General features: G+C 39.2%; 1 pseudogene; it reads right to left on the bottom strand.

The window, feature by feature from the left end:
- Positions 1 to 3495: 3495 nt before the first annotated feature.
- On the bottom strand, positions 3496 to 5059 carry LOC119316049 (annotated as a pseudogene).
- Between the last annotated feature and the right edge of the window lie 2022 nt (positions 5060 to 7081).

Below are 7081 nucleotides of genomic sequence, written 5' to 3'. Positions count from 1 at the left end.
AGGTAAGGAACTGCCATCTAGCTCTGCACTTGATTCACCTTCTGTTTTGAGCAAGCTTGTGACACCTAAACCTGCTTCTGCTATTGATTCTGATATGTCGCCTGTTATTGATGATGCCACTTCTGCTATGCATGATACTTATGATGAAACTACTTCTACGCTTGATACTACTATGCCACTTGATGAATTTCTTGATGAACAACTTGCTAGGGTTAGAGAGAATTAAATTATTGAAACTGATAATATTGATGAAAGTGATGATGAAGACTCTCCCCCTAATAAATATGAACTAGGAAAAATGCTCGTGAGTTGCAACGGGAGGAGAAGAAGTATCACCACACCTTCTTTCTTTACCTTCTGAAACAAGATGATGCTTCTAATTTCTAAAGTTTCGCTTCGGAATAAATGTCAGTTGCCATGAACCAAGGTTGGCTAGGCATACACAAACACACAATATGGAACTGCCATACAATAGTTGAAGCACAATCTAAGTGTTCCACCATTATCATTCACATTATGGTAATATTCAGAAATTCATTCACAGATGGATGCTTTATAATTCTTTATAAATGACCATTAGCAACAAATATATCCCATTGAAAGAGTGAAAAATTATTCAGGCACCAATGGGAACACATAGAAAAAAGTATTTCCAGAGATCCCATTGAAAGAAATTTATGATAGTAAATATGACAAAGCAAGTATGTCAACCATGCTTAGAGGATTACATCATACTATTTGGTGCTTTCAAATATTATAGCATAATTAAGATACAACATAACCACTGAACGAAATTTCTTCAAAAATAAACATAAATACAATAAAGAAGAGAACTCCTATGATGACATGTTCAAGAGGTACAACATTTATCTGTTTCAAGAAAAAGGGTAAATTGATTAAACTGACCAAACAGAAAATGCATGGATGCCCAAAATAGAACTTTAAAGAAAGCCAGGGAGAAACTTTGCTAATGTAAAGACCAAAGGGAACAATATGTGAATCATATGTTAGTTGTGCGCATCACGGTCATGAACTTGAGAAAATATATCACATGCCAACTATAAAGACAAACAATGAATTGTATTTCACAAGTTTTTGCAACTAATCCATGAGAAACCAAAGAAAGTATAAAAGATGAAGGAAAGGAAAGCTTTATAATCCATGATAAACTATTAAATTGATTAAGCTTATCAGCATCTATGTTTATTTTGTTTGTATCATCAGAACTGACGCTAGATTTGTTAATACAAGATAACAATATTACATGCCACAGGATCAATTTGTGTAATGTTTGGTTTCAAAAAGGCGAAAGTAGTGGGTCATCACTCATGAAAGGATAATAGGATTGCCCCCTATCCTGAAGCTACTGATGTGCTCTTGTGGTACAAAGTGTCGTAGTCAAGAGACAAAACAAACAGCGGTGACACTACAGTGGAGGAAGGTTCGTGTGAATGTACCAGATGTACTGAGCAACGATCCGGTGGTCTCAATGGCATGTTGTGCATCATGCCATATGGCACACATCCATGGTGCATGTATATGCAGGCAAGGATCGACAATCCTCTCTGCGCTTAGTCCCCTACAAGTAATCATATGATCCCCATGATCTCCAAAACTATATGAGCACATTATCCATGCAGCTAACAGTAGTAAATTAGGTACAAGAATTCATCCTAATAGACAAAGTTGTGGTCCATTATGTACATGTATGCAAAAATAGAACTGCATGAAGCCAATACCTGCACTTGGAGACATGGGGATGCAGCAGGGGCATGCAGGCGAAGCTCATCCAATCACCATGTGTCATCTTTTTTCCATCACTTGAGCTTTTTACTATTCTAGCACCCTGACCTGATTGTGCTACAACTGCACATAGAGAGAATGCAAACAAACACAACTCTTCAGAAAACAACTCAACCAACACACATTAGATTGGCAAAATTTAGTTTTGAATAGTGGATGATTAGCTGCCGCCAACTAAAGATAGGAGACCATGTCAACTGCCATGAGTAGGGATAATGAGAGGAATCGAGCCCTTGTGGTGGGAGTCGGGTCCTAGGGGATGTGGGGCTCCGTCGGCAGCGTGAGATCCATAGAAGCTCAGGGATCCTTAACGCGTCGCCCGACCATGGACCAGAGGCGTCATTGAACAGGGACTATGGAACCAAATGTGTTGCACTGTACTATTTTGAACTGGCAAACATGATTATTTGTGAATAAAAGTTCAATGACAATATAAGAACCAAGTAGCTCAGCAGTAGTTACCCACAAATGTTGCTCTCCAAATTCCCTTTTCAAGCATTCAGCTGTAGAGATATATTGTGTGTCAAAAAAAGACTAAATTGTTATTGTTACTTGCATACTGTCCATTTCATTCTTTCCGAAAGTGTCTGCAGAAACATTTAATTTGCTTGTTATTTAGAAAAACCACGAAAAACATCTTTGATTGATCAATGATCTAGAAGAGTTGGTACCTAAACCGAGTAGGTTATGTGATACTATCTCTGTAACTTAATATAAGGCATTTTTTAACACATTACCGCCAGCCTTGGGAAGCTTCCTTGCCAGTGTGTATCCTATACCTGTTCAAGAGCATGCAAAGGTCACCGAGTAAGAACTTAACAATGTTAGTTGAAGCCAATTTCCACATGTGATGGCATATAAAAGCTTATACACTGATTTTGAATGGGAACAACTCACAGTTGCTGAATCAATATTCATGTACTGCTACTCGCTTGCTCGGGCAAACCAGTTACCTATATATCCTTCGGATATTCATAGGTGGCGCTGGTTTGTAACAAAGGGATGGATTGTAGTGAACCACCAAAAGAACTGTGGTGTGTACTTGGTAATAACCTTAATCTTGTATGAACTTAGTAGCAATTTTAATCTTTTTTAGATGGTAGCACTCTAACTCTTAATTAAACACACATTTTACTGTATTGATTTGCTTGCCTAGAACCTATGTTTAAGATAGAGAATAATAGAGCACCATTCTTATCAATTTTTTTAGATTATCATGTCGTTTATTTTAGCTACCATCTCTAGGAACAAATTTGAACAGAAATTTTTGGAACACATTGAGTAGAATTGCAGGAATGGATCAATCAAAATTATAAACTACCATCTATCAATTAGTACAATACCATTAGGAATATGCATTGAATTAGGAATTTAAATAAGCTAATATACCTATGCTGAAATCAACCCATACAACACTCATTCTATATTTTTCCCAGCTCACCCAAAGCCTAAAATAAAATTGTATCTAGGCAAAAAGAAAGGAAACACCTAGCCGTGACTTCTTTATATGATTAAAGAAAATCTGTAGACATACATTTGTCCCCTAGAGAATGAGTTTTCTCACCCAAAGCAACAGGAGTTGGCGTACCCATGTGTCACCCAAAGCAATAGGAGGAGTCTTGCGACTCCACATGATGTAAAGTAATTAGCAAACCATTATTCGAGCTTATGCCGCACCGCCGCCCAACACGCTCAGTTCTGAAACCACATTTCCCTCATGCTCATCTTCCTCGTGTGTGCGAACAAGTTTGGATTCAGTGGGCTGCAGCTGGCTAGAGTGTTGCTACTCTGCAGGGACGATCTACTGCTGCAACTGCAGCACTTCATACTTGTATCCCAGTTAATTATGTACCCATCTACTACATATGTATACCTGCCAATGCAAGTTGTCTTCAGATTAGGAGTTAGAAGAACGTAACATACCGTATGCAGAGTATGAGGCCAGGACACTGATATAGGCTTAGGCTCTTTTGATGAAATAGCAGTAAGGTACTGATGTGCTACCAGAAGCCTTACAGGGTGTGGGATACCTGCTGCTGTATGGCTTGAATGACTTTGTTTCGCCCTGCAAATACGTTGATATTCTTTTTAAGCAATATGCCTAATCAAATGAAACTCTGAATGGAGCACAGTCTAATTCAATGAGCATTGAAATGCATATAACATAACTCCACTGAATTGTTTTCTATTTGGTACTTCTACTTGAACTGTAAAAGCATCCGTTGGGACATAAGAAATGTGAATAAAGTATCAGAGACAACTATCCTTACAAGTTCAGGAGCAAAATCTATCTCATGGTTTCCAGCTGTCCAGATCCAAGGCTGGTATGCGAGATTCCGCCGTACAAATCTTGCCCACATATCCCACCTTGTATTATCAATTTATCATGATATGGGCAATTATCGGCATTTGTCAGGTCCCGACAAAAAGCACTGCCTGGGCTTTTGAATTGGACTCATAATGAGCGAGCGTGACATTGGAGTCGAAACTCTGACTGAGATCACCTAAACACAATAGTAAAATTCTTAGTAATATTACTCATAAACTACAATAGTAAAATTATGTTGGAATTCAGACATGACCATGCAAGTTATATTCTGAGTAAATTTGACAATACCTATCAGAAGAAATGTATATGGCACATCTGGGCCACTTTTCGGAGGGGTCCTAAACCAAATATTTTCCAGCGTCTCTTCAGTTCCAACGGCATAGTAATACTTTGTGTCAAACTGCAAGAAAAGTCATAATTAAGCCTTGAATCAAGATTCCAGCCTTCATAAAACATAAGCATCAAATGTTTGATGTGCCAGTAACCTTCAGGTTCTTGATTGTACAATGATGAATGTATCCTGAGGTATATTTGTAGAACGTATACCGCGAATGCTTTCCCTTTGCAGAACAATTGAGATTATCTTATGAAGTCCCGTAAAACACAGTGCTCGATCCAGGTTCTGACTGTTTTCACCCATGAGATTATGATGGTTGTACTGTTGTGGTTGCCTTGTCTGATATGAACCTGTTAGAGCACCTAATCAATTAGTATGAGAGTGGAAGCCACAAACAACACCATGATTGAGCTGCAGAAAAGGGTAGACACTGATCCCACAGCTCCCTCCTTGCTGATTGCTGATTTGTGATTGTATTAGAAGATGGAAGAAAAGAAACATGGTCAGACCTTTAGATTGTATGGCATGCGCCGAGGAGGCCATCCATCCTTCTTCCATCGTTCTTCTTCTCCCTGAATCCTGATCGTCATACTCCCTCTCCTTTCTTCCTATGTTTCCTCTCTCCATCAAGCCCTTCTCTTTCCTTCTCTGGATGAGCAGGACGCCGTTGGCACCGGAACAAGCCGCCGCTCCAACCGCCAGATCAATCGACGTCGTGCCCGGATATGCTCGTCTTCCTCGCGCCGACACCGTGCCTTGCATCGCCTGCCGGCCGCCTACCCGTTCCCACAGGTTAGGCATCTATATCGGGTTGGGGGAGGGGAGGGAGCGGGGAGGATGGTGGTGGTCGCCTCCGGTGCGAGGTGAGGTCGAGCAGCGGGGTGGCCTACGCCAGTGCCAACCGAGGCATAGCGGTGGGGGCGATGCAGCACCTATTCGGGACCTTTTTTTTCTATCGCGAATCGTTAATTCACTTAGGGACGTGAGTGCGGTTTGAATACCTAAAACCGCGACCCTAATTAGTACCACCTCGTTTATATTGCGATTTTGTCCCTATAAATCGTAAAAGCGTATTATGACATGAGAAGAATGTGTATTGTGATGGTGAACCCACGGAGTCAATCCGTGCTTTATTATTAGGGAGAGATTGCCTGTTGTTCCTGAGGGTTATGTTCTGGATGAAGAATCTGCTAGAGCTATTTTAGCTTGCAATGATATATATGATCTAAAGAGGTTATTAGCTAAATAGAAGCAGCAATCCCTTAATGCTAGAATGAAACCTGACCCTGCTTTTGCTACTTCACCTATCTATGTTACTGATAAGGATTATGAATTCTCTGTTGATCCTAATATAATAACTTTGGTTGAATCTGATCCTTTTATGGCTATGAATCTGAAACTGTTGGGGCACATCTTACTAAATTAAATGATATAGCCACCGTGTTCACTAATGATGGGAGAACTCGCTACTTTTATATCCTTAAAATATTTCCGTTCTCATTAAAGGGTGATGCTAAGATATGGTTTAATTCTCTTGATCCTGGTTGTGTGCGTAGTCCCCAGGATATGATTTATTACTTCTCTGCTAAATATTTCCCTGCTCATAAGAAACAAGCTGCCTTAAGGGATATATATATATATATAATTTTGTGCAAATTGAAGAAGAGAGTCTCCCACAAGCTTGGGGGAGGCTTCTCCAATCACTTAATGCTTTGCCTGATCATCCTCTTAAGAAAAATGAAATACTTGATATCTTTTATAATGGACTAACCGATGCTTCCAGAGATTACCTGGATAGTTGTGCTGGTTCTATTTTCAGGGAAAGAACACCGGATGAAGCTGAAATTCTATTAAATAATATGTTGACTAATGAAAATAATTGGACACTTCCTGAGCCTATTCCTAAACCAACGCCGAAGAAGAGAGGTGTTCTATTTCTCAGTCCTGAAGATATGCAAGAGGCAAAGAAATCCATGAAAGAAAAGGGTATTAAAGCTGAAGATGTTAATAATTTACCTCCTATTAAAGAAATACATGGTCTTAATTTACCGCCTGCCGAAGAAATGCATAATTTTAATCCATCTCCTATTGAAGAAATGCATGGTCTTGATAACCCGACACAGGTAGTAAAGGTAAATTCTCTCTATAGATATGATAAAGCTGAAATCCCATTTACTAAGTTTGCTAGCCCATGCTTAGATGAGTTTGATAAATTTATGGTTAAGCAAGAAGACTTCAATGCTTATTTTGGTAGAGAATTAAAACACAGTGCTGTTATGCTTGAACACTTGGGTTATTATATGGCCAATGTCAAAGGTGAACTTAAACTTATTAGTAAACATGCTTCTATGGTTACTACTCAAGTAGAACAAGTACATAAAGCTCAAAATGATTTGCTTAGTGAACTGAATAGCAAGAATAATGATAATGCAGTTAGAGTTATGACTAGAGGTGGTAAAATGACTCAGGAACCTTTGTATCTTGAAGGCCATCCTAAGAGAATTGAGCAAGATTCTCAGAGAAATAATATAGATGCACCTAGTCCTTCTAAAAGGAAGAAAAAGAAGAATGATAGGACTTTGCATGCTTCTAGTGAACCTATTGCTGAAACA

This window comes from Triticum dicoccoides, chromosome 6A (assembly GCF_002162155.2).
Source record: "Triticum dicoccoides isolate Atlit2015 ecotype Zavitan chromosome 6A, WEW_v2.0, whole genome shotgun sequence".
Taxonomy (NCBI): domain Eukaryota; kingdom Viridiplantae; phylum Streptophyta; class Magnoliopsida; order Poales; family Poaceae; genus Triticum; species Triticum dicoccoides.
This window is presented reverse-complemented; position numbering and strand designations above follow the sequence as displayed.